The 19,802-nt window shown below is 40.5% G+C and overlaps 1 long non-coding RNA gene across 1 annotated transcript; it reads right to left on the bottom strand.

Annotated features, from left to right (window-relative positions):
• Nucleotide 1: 1 nt before the first annotated feature.
• On the bottom strand, nt 2-15,593 carry LOC137479343 (uncharacterized). The gene is made up of 5 exons (XR_011002172.1): nt 15,099-15,593; nt 12,676-12,839; nt 2,698-2,789; nt 495-572; nt 2-76 (listed from the first exon to the last, which is right to left on the bottom strand). It is a non-coding gene; the product is annotated as an uncharacterized lncRNA (long non-coding RNA).
• Nucleotides 15,594-19,802: the final 4,209 nt, after the last annotated feature.

Here is a 19,802-nt window from a genome sequence, read left to right as displayed (position 1 = left end):
AAATAGTTCAACTTTGTGCTCTCCCTTCTCTGTGAGCTTGGAACGAGACTGTAGACAAGAACCACACATGACGTAGCTATCAAAGAAAGAAGAATTATATTTTAATTACTGTATTTATCTCAGAGAACACAGTGATTGGATTCTTTGATGAAAATAAATGCAATGAAAGGCTAACAGACTTTTGGTGGCAGAACCATTAAATCCTCTCTGTAAATATGGTCTGGATATCTGGGGTGCAATTAGGACAGCAGCACTGAGTGCTTCTCTGGGTAAGCGTACAGACGCACTTTAACCTGAATCTAATTCTGCTCAAAGGCCAAGGCAGAGCAATGCTATTTGTGCTGTAATGATTTAGTAGAAATGGGCACCATTATATTTCTAATGACTTTTGGTCAACGAGCACCTTGGACTTTCAGTGCCTGCTACTAAAGACCTGATTGCTTTTAGCAACCCTTTCACGGAAGATACAGCAACACAGCAAATGCAGAGCTCACCTGTGAAGAGGTCAGACCCAAACAAAGCAGTGGGTATCAGGACAACAGGACACATGATATGAGAGCTTCTGTAGCAAACTGCAAAGTTCAGACATCACTAGTAGGCATTACTTGTAAAAACAGACCTGAACAAATAATTCAAAATGAATAATTTATTTGATTAATTTTGTTTCTCCTTGCTTGGGGAATATATATAAGCCAATCACACCATCTGAAATTTATTATTCAAATATATTCAGTGACTTTCTTTTCACTATATTTTTTTACTCTATGGATTAATCAGAATATTTAAAATTAAAAATACACAGTTTTTCTGTGATTGGCCAGACATACCACATGACATTACTTTTCTTCTGTAAGCAAGTGAGTATGCCAGCGCTTCTGGAGTAATCCTTATGCATGCAAAATTGAAAATTCAGTTTTGACAAATATTTGCATGTGCATCTTTGGAATTCACTTGCTGCCAAGAAAACTGTCAGTAAAATTCAGCACCTCTTAAATTTGTAAAATGTGAGAACTAAAACATGCATTTTAACATTTGCATTTAATTTTTTCTCTCTGTTTCATCTGGAAGTTTTAGAACATTGTTTTTTCCCTGAATGGATGCAGCATTGCATAGCAGGACTGAGTTACAGTTTTGAGCCACTCAATATCACTTGACTCAGCCAACGGTCTGTTATCATAAAAGCCTGTGCTTTTCTAAATGGGCAAATGCTACGTGCATCACATGCAAGGCCTTCAAAAGTCAGGGTGGTTTTGCCTTGACAGATATGTGCATTATTCCTGTACCAAATAACCCCTCAATTACTGAATGACTCTAGTTCTATTGTTAGGAAAAAGCAGATTTGAGAACAACTCATTAAAAACCTAAACTGTAATGTTAGCACAAAACATAGGCGAAGGGGAAAGTTATTCCACCACAGAAAACTTCCATCTCAGCTTTTTAATTAGTGAAGAGCACCTGCTAAAGGAGCCCTCACCTGTCTGGTGTGCTACTTTGTGCAATCCCCCACTTTGAGGGCAGAGCTTCAGTTAGGGATTCCAGAGAATCTTTTCTACCTCAGCGTTCAGCTCCATGTTTCTGAAAACATGCTCATGTGTACGTCTGCCTGAGAACCAATACAACTATCTACAGGATTTATGTGTTAATATATCCCTTGGTCTATCTTTAAAACAGCCTCATATGTTCATATGCAGGGACATGAAAAAAATTTAAGGTCTGTCTAATCTTCAATTACATCTGACCCGCTGGTGATTTGGGATGGGGATGAAACTGAATATATCCCTGATCATGTTTGGCAGAAGTATTTAGGTGGAATCTGCCCACAGAGAGAGATATTTTTTAAGTAACCTGTAGCAATCAAAAGCAGAGCTTGGCATAGCCACTGATGTCCTGGCTCTGCAGACTGCCCTCACTCAAGGCCCCCATGTCCTGTTCTGCTGAGTGGTGTCCTGCGTGGCCAAAGGAGCAGCCAGCATACTTTGGGACACCATCAAATAGCAACAAACAAAACCCAGCCCACAGAGCAGGAGGGTTATCTGCTGCCAAAGTTAAGCAGGAGGCCAGCAGCTAGCTCTTCTAGGCCAGCAATGACCACAAGCACAACTATAAAACTATGGTGGGAAATAGGGTATTAACTCAGTGAGTGAACAGAGCTGATGCTCCAGTTACCATGCAAGATGATTTAAATGGCTTAATTTACACTTCACAGCAAGCCTTTCCTACTGCAAATCAATAAATTTGCATAGGTTCTCAAAATAATCAGCAACATGCTCCTGCATATATTTTTTAAATAGGTACAAAATTCCTTAATGAAAGCCAGAATCGCATCATAAACTCAGTTTTTAGTTCACTTGCTAGTTGCATTGATGAGAAAATATGAATATATTAAGGGTTAGAGCCAAGCAGCAGCTTTGCAGCTCGTTTCTGCAGATAGCAGGACTGCAGGTTCCCATAGATCCAGGTGTACAGCCCCCTCTCACCACCCCCCAGAGGTGCAGGCAGAGCCTCCTGAACACTTCTGGCCTGAGTAGTGGAAGAAATTCAACTGAGATATCCTCTGTGTACACCTCTGTGCAGGGGACAGGCATGTGGAGAGGGGCCAGACAGATCATGGAGGTCAAGTTCCAATAGGAGTAACCTTTAACCAGAGCTAGACGCATATTTATCATGTAATTTCTTATTTCTGGTTCTCCTGCTTACCTTTGGTCTGGCAGGGATCAGAAGTAGAAGCTCCGAAATGCCACCAGCAAGGCTATGCTCGCAGAAGAGGTGTGCACAGCTCCTGAGAAAACCTGTTCCCATCAAGGTATCATTGTGATATTGCCAGTTAAAGGTTAAAAATGTTTGACAGAGGCAGCCTGGCACTCAGGGTCTCCCCTGAGCCAAAGCAAACTTCAGATGTTGCTGAATTATCCCTTTAAATATCCAGGACAGCTGAAGACAAGGTTTTGCACTTGCCTGGGCTGTTCTGCTCCCCTGTCATTTTGGTGCCCCTGTGTACAGAGCCACAGCAAGGTCTGACCCCTCTGGGACTTGAGGAACTGGCACAAATGAGTGAGGAAATCTCACAGCTTTACTGGATTCTGGATAAACACTGTACTGATGGGTCAGTGGGGCATGAATGGGGTGGTCCCAGGGCATGCTGCAGCAGCAGGACCAGGTTTCAGCACTGGCTGTGTGCAGGCATGGTGAAGCTGGGGTTCTGACTTACCAGTCCAGTCTTTCTTTGCCCAGCTGTAAAGAGAAAAAAAAAAAAAAAAAAAAAAAAAACACGACCACCCACCAAACAAAAACAACAACAACCAAACAAAAAGCCCAAAACAAACAAAAAACAAAATCAAGAATAAAAAAGATGGAGAGGGAGTATTTCTGTGCTTGTAGCTGTGCAGTGACTAAGGGCTTTGAAGTTAATTTTTAAGTAGATCTTTTTACTCCTCTGCTGAAACAAAAAGCAAGGTTTTTAAACAGAGAAACAAAATGAGGGCAGAGGATGGAAAAAAATATGGGTACTCCTGCCAAATGCAAGAGAAGTGTAGGCAGGGGCTTTGATGGTTTCACTGCTGGAACAGGGGTGGCCTCTTGCTGTTCAGGGCTCGGGGAATGAGTTGGCATGAGTTAGCCTCAGGTACTGACCAAAATCTGAACACTCAAGCTTGCTTACTCCTGCTTCCCAAGTGTGTGTCACCACCAGGCTTCTTGGGGGCAATACAAACAGCAATCAGGTGATAGTTCAACACCCCTCCTGGATAGCAAGGACATTATTCTGCTGAGTCCTGCCCCAGCTCTGTTCAGGGAGCTGAGGAGCTGGAGCAGGACGCGGACAACCATCATTTCTCCCTGTTGCCTCGGGCAGGACTGTACCAGCCTCAAATCCTGGAGCAGATACCCCTTGCTAAGCACCACTGCAGCAGCCCTGTCTCTGCTGGGATGGAGCTGCTGCAATTCCCATTAGCCTGTGCCTTATGGGACTTGCCAGAAAGAAAGTCTGTGTGTGTGGAGGATCATGAAGGCACCTCTGAAGAACAGCTCAACCCTTCATCTGACTCCCTGCAGTCTCAACACTGCCCCACACAGAAGCTGAGGGGCACAATCTCCTCACTCAGACCACTGCTGCTGTCTCTCATGGTTGCAGATAACTGGTGGATATGGAAAAGGGACCCTCATTATGGTCACGGTTCCTGGCAAGGTACTACTAGCCTGCTGTCCCTCATTTGTTTGCATGTCTCATACTTAATTTGTTTTTTATTTGATTGGGGGTTTTATTTAGTATTTATTACTCATGGCAGAATGTTGGGTTATAGTGTGTCAAACTTGCCAAAACTCCAAGCAGAGAGAATGATAAAAAGTATCTTGAAAATCATACTTGCCCCTTAATAATTTAATTCTGCAGAAAGGGAAATCAAAGCATCACAAATTGATTGCTGTGAAACAAATTACAATTATTTCCACACATCCAAATAAATCTACTAATTTTAGGCATCTGACTTGAGGCATTAGATGGAATATGCAAATGCACATGTTGAAATGATGGCTGTGTCTCTAGAGCTGCTCGCTTATTTCTCTGTTCTTACGGATGCTCAGCAGTTTCAGACTGCTATTGAGACATGCAGTAAATTAGCTGCTCTTAAGCATTGCATGTTAAAAGTCTTAGAAAGCATGTCTGTAAAGCACAGCTGACAGTGTCAGGCAGCCAGCTCTGGCTTATCCTTTCTAGAAATGCAGACTAATGTCCACTGTCACTTCCCAAATCTGCTTCCAGCTGGGTCATACTGGTCAAGCTACCCTTGACTGAAGCCCTCTGCCCTGCTCCACTTGATAGAAAGGGAGTGCCATGACATGAAATGTCCCTCTTGAACACCAGTTTTCCACATACATTTTACAAAGTGTAGTGGTTCAGCTGTCACACGGCTTCACATAAGAGAAGCCATCTGATATTGTTACTGACATACTAGTCTAGTGTGGCTTTTAATATTAGGCTTTTTATAACTCACAGGGATGGCAGAGCAATCTCAGGTAATCAAAATAAATGAAGACAGCCTGAATAATGCATTTGTTAAATCTAAATAACATACAGTGGACACCTTTTAAAGTGTTTTCCAGGAAAATGTGACTCAGGTGCAATATTGATTGAGAAGATAAAGACAGGTGTTTTCAGTTCTTATATTATGGATGCAGAGAGGACTTTGATAATGTAACAATCATCTTTTGTTACTTTGCTGCAGTCCAACACGGCTAGAATCAATTTTTCATTGTACTCATTTACTGGAAAAAGGGATAATGGCAAGGACAACACAGTTTTAATAGAAAGAATAAGTCATGATTTAATTCAGATGTTGTACTACAGCTACAAGTTGAAAGATATATTTATATATACCAAAACATACAAAGGAGCCTGCATGCTTTTGAATAGAAGTCATGGCTCTGCATTTCTATTTATTAGTAGTTAGGTGGAATGATGCAGCATTATTATCCTGACAGCAATAAGAAGCAAGAACCTTTTAAAGTGCAAAAAGATAGCTGTAGGATTATGAGCAATCTTTATAGAAAAGCAAAATAAAGGGCAATAGCAAAAGGGCACGTTTAGGTCTTCATTAATATTTGTATTTAAGTAAAAATGACAAGCAGAAAAACTCAAAGAAAGGCTAAGTTCACAATCAATGTAATGCTTTTCTGCACAACTGAGATATTACTCAAAGATCTCAGGCATTTTTGATAAATTTTGTTCCTATGGAAAGTACTCAGAATGATGATAAAATAATGGTTTCTTTTTTTTTTTCCCAGCAAAATAGATTGCTTCATGACTTCTTGAATGAAACACAAATCTAAGAGTGATAGTGTTTGGGGCTGGATTAGTCTCCTGGGGTTGCAGACAGTGTATGAAATTTCATAGCTTTTCCAAGGAGTTCAATAGTGCTCTTCTCTGTAGCAAGACACTGCTGAATGACCCCTGAAAAAAGCACCCCACAGAATGTGCTTCAAAACGACCACCAAAAGCTGCCAGGAGTTAATTGAGCCTGGTATAGCCCAGAAATATTCTGTAAGGCATATTTCTGAGCAGCACACCTTACACCAGCTTAAATCTGAATTTCAGAAGACTTTGGAGGAAATCAGGATCCAAAGTCAAGTTTTAGAGTTGCTTTCTACCTCTCTAATAGGCCTGCTCTTGAAATTCAGATTGTCCTTTTAAGGAGCATCTTCTACAGAGAAGCAGACAAAATGAACAAAATCCTTCCCTGGCTTTTCTTTAAAGAAAGAGAGACTCTCTTTAAAGAGAGTCTGGTCTAGTCCTAACTCATTGTAAGCTGAGCCCACATTCCTCTCTGGGGAGCAAAGAGAAAAACTGAAGAGTAAAACAAACCAAAAAAAAAAAAAAAATTAACTCCTTTCCCAGCAGCAGCAACTTCTTACAAGCATTTCCAGTCTCCTCTTAAGCTGATGGATCAGACTCAGCTGCATCTCAGCTGAAGTGGCTCAGGAAGGCATTTCCAGTCCCCAGTGGCATCTGGGATTTACAGCAGTGACCCTGCACGGATTTTACACAGCCTCTGAGATGCTGGGAAGCCTTGGGTAAGTCCCTTTTCCCTCTGCCAAATGAGGCACATGCTGGGTTGTTAATGGGCAAGGTGCAGGGAGGGGCAGGGCTCTGGTCACTGGAACACCAGGGCATTTCTGTAGGATACAGCAAACACAAATGCTTGATGAAGCATAAAAGGTGCAACAGGAGAGCTTGGGAGAGTCACAGATGTCCTGGCAAGCAGGAGCAGGGACACTCCACCTCAGCACAGCTTGATACTAGGGGTCAATAGGGGCCCTGCACTGCAAACGTCTGGGATCCCAGACTTATTGAGGGTGGCCTTAGACTGTAGTGAGTTTGCCCTAAAACTGCTAAGATTTATAAGCAATCTTAAGATATGATTTTCTTTACACTGTCATTTCTCAGCCAGTAAGCTGAGACTTCAGACTTTCCTCCCCAAGTCACAGGACAGGTGCTGTGTGAAACCTTGACCTCTTGGATTCACTTGCACCCAGCTAGTCCGACCATGCAAGAAAACTAGAATGGCAAGATCCTGGAGGAGATGAAAGCTTTGAGCTGAGCACCACTGGCTGCAACTCTGCTGACTCCAGAGGGATAATGGCATGAGCCTTGTCCTCCTAGCCTTTGCCTGTGCTGCCATGGAAAGAGAAGATATTTAATTAGGTTTTTCTCTACTGAGAAGGGATCAGTATGTCAACAGTCCTATACAAGAGGGCAAAAAGACAGTCTCAGTGCCTAGCCCTGAACCCAACAGGGCCTTCCACCCTGTTCCTACAGCAATCAACATTGCTAGACAATGAAGAATGGTGGCTACCACCTTTTCCTTAGTCACTCTTCACATACCCTATTCAAGGCCCTGAGGCATTTGGAAGAATGAGCTCTTTGCCTATCCAGCAGCTACAGTAACACCTGACAATGGTGAATGACTTTTTATATACGTGATATAATCCTTTTAAGGGAAAAGAAAAACCCACTCTTTACCTTCATCAGAAAGGAAATTCCAGCATTCTCCATTTTCCCATCTTTGCAGATGAAGTTGCCCTTATGGGTTAACTTTACCACCACTCCCTTTCCCTCTTACTTTTTCAGTTCTGTCTCCATTTGCTTTCTTCTTGTTAAAGGTTTCTTAATACTGATGCCTACTACTTATTCTAGATTTAGATAGGTCCAGGTAGGAATTCCCAGTAAAACCAGCTCTTTCTTCTTGGGGAGGAATGGACACCCAGGTCAGCATTCACCAAATCACATGAATTCAGTTACATTTTTCTCTTAGTCCTGTCTCAGTACAGAAGAAACATCGAACCAGCTCCAATCTAGCAACCACCTGAGCATGGCAAAAGCCATGCCCTTCTAAATGCCACTCTGAGCTCCCAAATGACTCTTTATGCCCCATATAACTGGAGTTAATTTTAAGATAAAACTTAACTCTGCAATAGGAAGATGGGGTAAAATCCTTAACGCCAGCTTTTCGTACCTTGGTTCCATGCCACTGTGAATGCATTCAGGTCTAGAGCATGTTAGCAGGCACACTTCTGGGCTCGAAAGGATCCAAGATTGAAACACCTATACACGTAAGGAAGCCAATTTCCTGGTAAGAAAATAAAACTGATACAAAGCACACAAAGGACCCCAATATCAGCAAGAATGTCACCAGCAGTGCAATACATTAAAGAAGATCATTGCAACAAATCAAGTTCCTAAGCGTGACTTTCCCTTTCACGTAGAGAATGGACTGATTCGTTCCCCAAACAATGGAAAACTTTGTGGAGGCTCTGGAACAGATTGCTCCTTTTGGCTCCATTACTCACAGATCAGCTTGCCACATTCAGCAACAGAAGCAAGGGCTAAAACTCATCTTATTTGTTGTCCACAATTTATGAAAAAATAATCTGGCTCATAGGAAATGAGGAGCTTCAAGAATTTGCTGAAGTGAAAGCAATTCTCTGTCAGCATGGAGTCAGCTTCAATATGACTCATCTGATCGGTACACTACTATGTTATGCTACATTGATCCATCTAGGAATAACTGTGAAGACTTTACCAGATTTTTTTTTTTACTACTAGGAAAAATGCACTGAACCTGTGCTGGCTGAGCTTTGACTTGTGTCACAGATGGCAGTAGGACATTGCCATTGCATTTTGTGGGCATGGGCAGGGCTGTTGTTTTACACATCACCAGCACTTCAGTGAACAATAGTCCTATGCCCTGAGAGGAAAGCAAGATTTCTGCACACATAGCATTTCCTTCCATTCAAGTCCATACCCATTTTTGATAACTTTTTGTCTGCCACCACTTGGCACTGGTAAAGCATCATCTAAGCATGTAAAAGCAAAGGAAAAAACATATTGTATGTAACCCATTCAGAACTGTCAGCATCTAACACTAATGCTTTCTGACTAACAGCTTTAGGAATCCTTCAAAAGGTCAGCAAATGGCTCAGGGCTGTCTGAAACTCCAAGAGAAATATCTCCAAAGCCTAGCATACACACATCCCACCGGGACCCACATTTGACTCCCTCCCACCACAGAACCTACAGCCAGTAGTGTGAACATGGCAGCCGGTGCTCTGCAAGGAGAGCCCACATCAGCTGTTCTGTGCAGATACTCCCACACAAAAAGAGATTTGTTTTCACAACACCATTCAGAGTGGGAGATTTCAGGCTCCCAAAGACCAACCCAGTCTGCATATTGTTTCAATAGCACTGGAGAGACTAAAGGAAGACCCATAAGACATTGCCCTCTCCCCAAATGATTTTAGTGAAATTTTGTGCCTAGGAAAAGCTATACATATAAAGAGATCATTTGTCAACCTGCTTAGGAAAAAGGCAGAGAAAAATGGGATGTTCACTTTGATTAGAAGAATAAGCCTTACTGAGACAAGTTCTGAGGCTCTCAGCCTAATCCTAGCAAAAATTCCATGGTAATCCATGTTTTTATTTAGAAGAATATTTTCATTGTTAATACATCAGATTTTGCTTTTATCTGACTTATGCTCAGTGATTATAACACAGACATAGTGTTTGCATATGAAAAAGTAAGAAAGGACTGAGGGCTATAGTCTACAGAGAAAGACATGAGGATGGATGAATGTTTGCCTTGGTAAATAGTATTAGAAGTAATTATTTTTAAAAGCATTCAGGTGTATCTCATTTTGTTTCTGTGTAGCTAAAAAGGAGCAACTGATTTGCAGCCTAGGATTTGAAATAGTTGATAAAAAGCCAAAGAATAATTTTTGATGAAGTACTTGTTCAACAGCTGCAGCATTACCCAGTACCTATTGGGCAAGTGCCAGGCTACCTGCTCAATGTCGGGAGATTGATAAATGTTCAGAATTTGATGAATGGCAGATTGAGAATGTAGACAAACAGCCTAGGGAAGCAGCCTTAAAATAAAAAAGTGCAAGTTTTCAGTTAATTAAGACTGTGATTATCAGTCTTCTGCATTACTTATTTGTTATTTTAAGGTTTCTCCACAAAAAAAAAAAAAAACACTGATAGCTTTCTTGAGAAGAATTTGCATCCAAAGGACTACAGTCTCAGCACCTCTCAATTTTTCTACTGGAGAGCACCAGCAGTATTTCATCAAACAAGGTGCTTGAATTTGCCAGTATTAACTCATTCTTTGCTTCCATAATCTTTTTGTTTTCAGTATTGTCAAATAACATAGGTGCAGAGAGAGATGTAGAATTCTAAAAGCCAGTTTCCTCTGTTACAGCAAGTGTTATCCCTGGGGTCAAGGATTGTCTGAATCAATAACACACCAATCTCAGTAGCCCCATTTAAATGGTGAGTCAGTTCACATAATCCAGCCACATGTCAGATGAAAAAGAATGGTTTAGCAAACACTTTGCAGTCATCTGGTTTTCAGAACTTAGTAGTAAATTACTGGATATCAGTCTACTTTGCAACTATATATCTTTACACAATAGCAATTTTTCTTAGAATTTTCTACTGCTCAGCTGCTTATTCAGTATTTTATATACCCTATATTTATTTTCAAATACCATTTTAAAATTCCCACTGGAATTTTTCCATCTACAGAAGTTTTAAGGGACTATGACAGTTCACAAGAGCATTTCTCAGGCAAGGAAAGCTGATACAAAGAGTTTTGCTGTCCCACTATTTCAGAGCACAAAATGGCATCTCTTGACCAATTCTAATTTACAGCCTTTTCCTCCCAAGACAACTGCATTCAACTGGGCCATCCTAGACATGCATGCTTCTGTTGGGAGTTTTAATATATACACTGGTTAAATTAAACAGAATTAATATATTAATTATTTTCTATCAATTAGAAAAATAACCTCATTGTGTAATTACACCTCCTCAACACCAAGAGCAGCTGAGTACGACTGGCCACAGGGGCACAAGGTGGAGTTGGAGCCTCAGCAGTACTCCATGGAAGAATAACTGGGAACTGTCAGGAGGAACCTTAAACTGGAGAGATCCCCCCCAAAACATTCTGCCCTCTAGCAGGGAAAAAAGGGCCAAGAGCAACCAGGCACCGCCACCAGGCACAAACCAGAATGGCCAAGCTCCCGGCCCCTGCACCAGCTCTTGGACATGGCCACACTCACATAGCCCACAGTCACTTAAAGAAGCTTTATTGCTGCTCAAGCAAGTAGTATGTTAAAATTAGTAGCAGGTGGGGAAGGAAAAAAACCAAGATATTTGACAGATAAACCTTTTTTCTAGAGAAAGGCCAAACTCTCCCTAGTGGGCTAGGAGTCTTCTATACAAAACAACAACAAAAAAAAAAAAAATCACAAAAAATGCCTAAAGCAGAACAAAAAAGATTCCCTGATATCACGAAAAAGACATTATCTAAAGCTACTTGTACAACTTCCTCTTTCATGTTTTCTTTGGGATTACACAAAAAAGATTGCCAATACTTCATTTAGATATTTGTTGATTACACAAATGCAGAAAAGCAGTTGGTGAACAGAATGACAAAAACAAACACTTTTTTCAGAACATTCTATGTGGGGTATGGATTTTAAAATTTCCTCGGTGATCACTCAGAAGTACACATGAATTTGATTAACACTACCAGTGCTCTAGGACAGAAACCCTTACACTTGCACCAGAGCAACTCTGAATCAATAGTCTTTCATTGGTCAGATTTGGCCTTGAGCAGCCAGAGGTCAGATTTGGCCTTGAGCAGCCAACACACTGCACCTGCATTGCTGGCAAACAGCAGGCAGGAAAACGAGCTCAGGGGAGAGCAGCACCAGCACCCGTGCTCAGGGCTGGGGGCTTTGCTGCTTCCAAGGAGCCAATGGTTGTGCAGGGAGGGAGCTCTCTCCCATGGCACATTTTGTGTGAGGGCAGGCTTTCAATAGGTACCATACATGTGACAGCAGACTTTCTGCTTACCTTATGTGGTGTAGGAAAACTAAATTGCTTCTTAGAATTGAAGAAATTTAGCCAGCCACCATAGAGGGGCTTTAAATGAAGGACAAATGCATATCAGTGCTGGCTCTCAAAATATGCATTGCAGCACACACCATGGACACTGGACATCTGAAGAAGTGCTGCTTTTTACTGGGGTTGTCTTAGCAGTTTAATGGGAAAGGGCAAGCTAAAATTAATACTCTGCTTTTTTCTAAGTAGCTGATTTTACAGGAACATGTAACATCATGGGAAGCAGTCAATGAGTAAGTTACTGCTTCCTGGTCAAAACTTGCCAGCAATGGAATATATTGTGGCACCCTGTCTCAAGCAGAGGGATACCAAAACTGATATTAAATACAATGCAGGTGTTATTTCACCTAGTGATGAATACTAGGTGAAACATGGCACAAACATCAAACCATGAGATTTTTCAAAGTTGCACAGGAGAGACAAAATTTGCTAAGAATGTTGTGTCTTTAGCATGGACATCTGTGAGTGTGTGTTGCACTTGCACTCCAGATAGGTCAATGCTGCCCTGATTTCCTGCTCATTTTCATCATCTGTAAATCCTAGAGATTATGAGCTGCTGGGTAAAGCTATGCTCTTACCTCTCCATTGGCTGCTGTGGAAACAGCAATTCCAAGTTAAATTTCATCATGCATAAAAATAATCTTTTTTTCCCTCTGATCTAAGGTTACCAGTCTTAAAAGAGGGCAGCAGACAATTAGAAATGAAGGAAAGAGGCTTACATACACACTCCACTCCTCCTGTCCAGGCATTGCTTCTTGGCTCCAAAGGCACTAACAGCAACTTTGCTGGTGGATTCACAGCTAAACCCCACAAGTTTTCCATAACTCCCATATGGATCTGAACCACCCTAATGGCCAGAAACTCTCAACAATGCAGTGAATTCCTGGAAAAAAAATTAAAAATTAATGTCTCCATTGTACTCCTGCTATGGCAGCCAGAAGAGCAGATCCACTTGAAGGAAGTGCAGCTTGCTCAAGGGCCCAAAGAGCTGAACTGCTCCAAACCAAAGCAGGCCTCAGGCAGTTCTGCATGTGACACTAAATTATGGTCTGTTGCCTCATCTTTGGATTTGGTTTTCAAGTTAATCTAATTTAAAAAACCAAACCAATTCTCTCCCTTCTCCCAGGTACAGGCAGCAAAATTGAAGGGCACAAATGAGATCACTGCTTTGGTCTCTGGTGTTAGCAGAATGAAGAGGCTCAGTTATGGCTTAAGATATTGCAATTCTCTTCTGCTCTTCCAGACACTTTCTTTCCTAAAACACCAAAAAACCCACAAGATTGTAAATAGCTTCAAAGAACAAAACCATTTTAAACTATAATTTGTACTTGCATTTTGATAAGTGCATGCAAGCCCATTCCTTTGTTAGTAGTATTTATCTTTTTACAATTTAAAGTTTTGGAAAATGAAATAGTAATTACTTTTTCAGAAATATTTTTGTATGGAGCAGTCTGACAAAATACAGAGCTTCAGGCAGATATTCTGCATCCGTCAAAAGAAATGTGAAGACAGGGAGAATTTCATATATTTGCAATCAGATCATTGAAGGTGACTCTTGTTAGGAGCTTTGAGATGGAACTGCCTATTGCTGTTTTGTTTTCTGTCTGCATATTTAAAAGAGCACTTTAGGGAAAAAAAAGTGCATTACAGTTACACCTTACTAAATTTTAAGGAAGAGAACATGGGTACTCTTTGGACTGGTCCCAGAGAACAACAAAAATTTAAGAACAAAAACCCAAAAAGCACTTCAGGAGAAAATAATTCCAGCTCTTGAAAAGTATGAGTGGTGGTAAGATTGCCATCTTATATTTAAAATTACAAATTACAAATCCTGGTCTTTAACACCCTGGCAGCCAAAGTAAGAATTAATATTATCAGTGGGAATCCAAGCAGAAAGAATAAGTGCTTAGACCAAGGTAAAAAAAAAGCAGAATGAGGAATGAAGCCTTGTGATTTTATGTTGGGTGCTAGATTGCAAGTCAGCTATTTGAAATGATATTTCCTTTTTCCCTCTCTGCTAAAAACTTCCATGTACAATGTAGAGTCATGGCATTCCTAATGGCTGGACTACTTCTGGCTTTTACAGTATGAGAAAATTTTGCTTCCTTATTCCTTAGGCATGCTTAAATATGGACTCAAAATTTAACTTTACAATAAAAAGATGAAGTTGTCTCAGTCCTTACAACTTCACTTGTTTATTAGATGTTTCATTTGAAAATTTGCCCTGTAAAAGACAAAATGGCATTAAAAAATTATCACCAATTCCACATGGTACAAATTATTGAATAAAATCTCCCTGATTTATCAATAAGAAGAACCAGTTTGAAGAATAGTACAGGAAGTGTAAAAAATTCTCATGACAGACTGTGTGGTACAACGATGTCCTATTGCTTTTCAGAAGCTACCCACATAATTTAATCTCCACATCACCAAGAAAAAGACAATCTGATATTTGCTTATTTGTGCATCCTGGTTTGTTGACTTTTCTGTTGCTAGAAAAAACCAAGGATGAGCACATTTCACATGTGAGTTTCATGTTCTGCAAGGAATGAAAGGTCAAAGGGTAGCAGGCAAAAGCTATTTGCCATTCAGTTCTAATTTCCCTTATAAATTATGAAACAATCCCTCATGCATTTCCATCTTTGATAGTCTTGTGGTATAAAGTGTAAGTCAATGGATAAGCTAATTGCAATAAGCAGAAGTGGTATTTAATGCACTGGACACTTTCAACAGCAAAGTAGTTCTAATTAGTGTTTCTAACTGATGTGACAGCAGTTTACAGAGCACCAAAATAGTTCCTCATTTGTCAAGTGGGGCCGAAGCTTATGGCAGCTTTCTGATCATCTCCCTTGCCGCAGGACCTGAAAGCACCTTCAAAAAGCTTTCTCTCATTGATCTTTAGTCAGATGCTGACTGAAAGGCACACAGCTTTGCCAGAAAGAAGATAGATAGACAGATGCTGTACCAGCATGAAAATGTCACTTACTTAACAAAAAAGGGTACCTGTTCCCAGCCCCTCTGAATGTATGTATATGCACACACAAACATACACAAGCCCAAACTCAGAGAGGCAGTGAAAAGGGGCATTTCTATTAAGTTAAGCATTTGATGTGTGTGGAAAGTACAGCCTGTATAAACTTACCACATCAGATCATATAAGGCATATCCTTATATATACACAAATGACATCCCACAGTCTATGACTGAAATGCAGATATTTTCAAAATTTCATTAAGTAAGCTCTTCCCTCTAGATTTTTCATTATTAGGCATGCAGTGCCTCAAGTGAACTACATCATTAATTTCAAAATATCACAGTTTACTTTCCTTGTCTATGATTTCTTGTACTGTGTCGATAGTTCAGCTATCATGCTGTTCTCTGAGGGCTGAGGGAGTAAATGATGGCATGTCAGGTAAAGAGCAAGTATTTGCTGAATACAGTGTCAAGAAAGTTCAGGACAGTTTTCTCTTTGTTGCACTTGTTTTATAGCCATCATTAAACTAAATATTGTGGTTAGTTATGGGATAAACTATGACATTTTCCTACATAGCTCAGACAACTTTTAAAAGAGCCCATAAAAGCATTTACGAGACTTTAAAAATAGTTTTTAAATTCACTGCCAAGCAGGTTTGTCAAAAGCCACTCTTTACTGAAACACATGCACTACGTAGCAGGAGCTGTGCTGATCTGTTACAAGCAGCATTATTTGACAGTACCATGGTGTGTACCACAGCCTTACTTGGATGCTGGAGATGCAGCACTCCCTGTGATGCATATTCCAAACATCTCCCAACTGATCAAAATGAGAAAAGGATGCACAAAGAACTGTAACAAAACAGCTAAGTGGTATGCACATCCAGGCTGCCCATCTCTGCCCACCACTGGCTTCTGACCTGGTACCTTGGGTTCTGGGGTTGTTCTGGCCATTGAACCTCTGGTGCATCTAGTGCCCTGCTGTGTTCCACCAGAAGACCTTCTTTGCTAGGTCTCTTGTGATCAGTGCTAAAAAACCAACAGATATTTCAGGAATGCAAAGCAGAACCTCCACCAGTTCATTAAGGGAGATTTAGAATAACTTTTGGCTCTGTGCCTTATTGAGGGATAGCCTGTTCCACTGCTCAGCCTATGTACTTCCTTAAACTAAAAGCTAAATTGAAAATGCATTATTTGCACCATATAGGGGGTTAAACCAGTAAGAAAGGAATAGTAATGGAAAAAGATTTTGTGGTTATTCTTTTCCTTGAGAAAGAAAAAGAAATCTTCACTACACATTTCATATCCAGATTGAATCCTGAAAGGGCATCTACTTCCAGAGACAAAAGACTTAGTATCTAGAAATGGAAAACTAAAGAAACAAAAAAACCCTGAATTTCGTTTCAGCATACCCAGTAGTTTTACTTTAGCATTTTTTCAGTCCCAAAGGCATGATGGAAATAAGGAGCTATTTGGCTGATGTCAACACTCCTTTCTCTGCCAAGGTTTATACCCAGCCTGAAGAAAACCAAAACAAAAAACCCAAACAAAATCCATTGCTACTATGAAGGGCTTTGAAGCAAGCATGATGGATACACAAGGATGACCAGCTGAGAATTAGGCTCACTGTTCTAGGAGGTGATGACTCCCTCCCTCTAAAGTCTATCTCTGTAGATATTCCATAGTTTTTAAATACTCAGTTTGACCAGCTGAAGGAACAGTGTCATTTCAAGTCAATCATGGAGGCTGCTGCTCACAAATCTCTCCTCTTGCAGGAGACCACAGCTCATAAAAATGTGTAGAAGGCAATATCACTTAGTGCAGCATCGGCAATTAGGAATATGGAAGGGACTGGGTGAGAACACAAGTCAGAAATAATAGAGAGCATGCACTAATTGGAGAAGCTTTTTATTTTATTAGTGCTTCCATGTCAAATTAGTCGATTGTCTTAGGCACTTAACAAGTGGGTGAGCTATGATTGTGTGTGCCCTGCACAAAGCCATGTGCAGCCTCCCACCTCACTCCCTGCATTTCCTTTTCTCTGCTTTCTGGCCTCAGGACTCTGCCTCTCCTGCAGCGCCTGTCTTCATCAGCCTGGTCACCTTTCAAAGCAGATGACCTGGTTCAGAAATGCAAAACAATATCTGACTAAGGCACTCACTGAGCCAAATCTTAGGTACCAAACCCCACTGGCTTTACAGTCTGGCTTCACTGCAGTGCATCCTTAAATCCATAGTGCTGCAAAATCTGCCTGTCCTCTGAACGTTTTAGGATAAGAGACAAAATCAGTGAAATACTTCAATGAATGACAGCCCAACAGCCAAACTACAAGGCAAAAACTTGGTCTGAGCCAAGTGAGCATGGAACACCTAAACCACAGCACAGGTTCCCGAGAGAGGCAGAAGAGCTAGAGGTGCAGTCTGTGGTTTACCAATACAGAAATTGCATTTGCACTGGTTTGCTCTAATTTAAGGCATTTTCACACTGGCTTTCAGGCTAGGCAGAGGATTATCAGTGCCCCATCTTCCCTTTGAAATTCTCATACCAATTTTCTAAAAATGATCCAGAATAATATGCAGCTTTGTTTAGATTAAAAAACATTGCTGGAAAACTTGCTTTTGCATGGAAGTGCACTCTCTGCTGCTCCTGTTTTGAAAACTTTCCGTTTCCACTACTCTTACTTACCATTTCCCAAAAGACTTTGCATCACACAGGACAGAAGGAGCCAAAGCTTCATCATTCCACCATAGTGTACAATACTGGTTTGGAGAGACCCGAATGACATAGGGTCACTCATAGAAGCTGTTTGTGTAGTTGTGTACTTTTGCCTTGCATTTTCAAAGCAACAGCTTTGAAAACTGTTACTTCTTCTTAGGTCTCTGACCTCTTTTACAAGTCCCTGTCTTAATTATTGCTCATGTATTTTCATTTCTGTTATTTGATCCACTTATTGACTTTTTTCTCTGATGCCATTTTGTGTCGCCCTAGCAGGCCTTCCTATCCTTTTATCAACTAATGTCCTATACTTTCACACTAATTTTTTACTAAAAAATAGCTCTCTAGTTTCTTTTGTAGGTCTAGATCTGTTATGAATATTAATAGCTTCTTGCAAGCTCTATTTGTGGGAGAGTGCTGGTCTTTGATCTGTGGCTTTTTCTTGAATACACTAGCATCTCTGCAATTGGGTTTTGGGTCCCTTTTATGTTTTCCTACCAGATTCCTTTCTTCATTTCCATCTTTTGCTTTTATTGCAGAATTGGAAGCTGTGGAAGACCTTTAAGCATTGTTCTTTATTAAGTAAGCCCTCTCATACTGGCACAGTCTATGGTGCTTTCAGCCCTCATTGTGGACTATTTCTATACATTACCTAAAGGCATCAAGCCATTCAGGTGGGAGCATGTAATTTGTTTTGTACTGTAGAATTCCTGCCATGCCTATATGTATTTAGACCACAGGCAAACCAATAAAGTTGTCATAGAAACAAAGCATTTCATGAATAAATCAATTCATAACAAACTTGTAAACTTTGAAGAATCCACTGTTCTTTAACAACACATCTACTATATAGAAACACTAATCATATTTGTAATGAATAACATACACATTCCACAAGTGTCCATTTGTTTAGTCCTGTTGGGCATCTTATAAATATTAAGTCTTTCTTGTATGTTGTGCATGTCTCCACAGCAAGACAAGACTGAATTGGATGCTTGCATGATAATGTATCAGCAGGAATTTTTCTATTTCTTTTTTGATGTGTGAGGCAGAGGTTCCATAAACTCTGAATGCCTTTTTTTCATGTCAGTGAGGATTGAAAGTATCAGTGCAGTAATTATTTTTCTAGTCACAGACAACTTAATAGAACTTCATCCACTCTTCATATAATTATTAAAAAACCCAGACAATGAGAGCCTGATAAAAGAAGCAGATAATATTGCTGAGAGCGGATAATACAAGCATAAGCTCACAGGCTGAGAATAGCCTATCTTCTTTTACTCCATTTTGGTTTCACTGAAATACATGCATCTGTGGTGGAAATGCTGCTAGAATTTATCATAACACAGTATCAAACTTCACTTTCCACATCATGCTTCCACTAGCACCTAGGTGAAATGGGTGCAAAATACTACATGACTGACACAGCACTCTGTTTGCCTGCGTGGGAATGGCAAGGCCAAACAGGATAGAGATTTTTTGGAGTCTCAGTCTAACAGTCCCCTGATTTCAAATGAATTGTCATGCAGTGAGGTAGTACTTGCTGTGAATTGCACATGTGCTTGAGCTCTCAGCTACCAATGCAAAGCCAACAGAGAGTTCCAAGTACACCTATGAGAAACATGCCTATGAACAAGGTGAAGGAAAAGGAGCACATGACACAGGGGAATAAAATAATTAACATATTATTAAAGAAAAATTGTTAGCATTCCAATTCAGAGGCTGAGTGTCTTCCAAGCAACAGACACACATGATTAAAACATGGGCCATACAAGGACTGCCTTATGGGGCCTATCCATAGGGGCTCCCAAAGGCCAAAGCAGGTCCCTCCCTAGCCAGGAGGGACCAGACTTTATTTTCAGTCTCTGCAAAGGAAGGGCCAAGCTGAGGTTTCTGTTACAGTGAAACACCTGTCTGCCTTCTGCATGCAATAGTACTGGTGGAAAAAAGATAGGGATAATAGTCTTAAGTATCTATCCCAGAAAACACGTGCTTGAATAACAAATTGCTAACATAAATTGGTAAATGTATTATATGGTGGTAGATATATATGTTATACATGGCACAAGAATCTGCCAGATGCAAAGTGGAGTCTCATTCTACTGATCCCAGGAATTAAGTAGTAGGCGATTAGTATAATATTGTTCTATAACCCATT

Source organism: Anomalospiza imberbis, chromosome 9, assembly GCF_031753505.1.
Source record: "Anomalospiza imberbis isolate Cuckoo-Finch-1a 21T00152 chromosome 9, ASM3175350v1, whole genome shotgun sequence".
Taxonomy (NCBI): Eukaryota; Metazoa; Chordata; class Aves; order Passeriformes; family Viduidae; genus Anomalospiza; species Anomalospiza imberbis.
The sequence above is the reverse complement of the archived record's forward strand: the minus strand, read 5'-3'. Positions and strand labels throughout refer to the sequence as shown.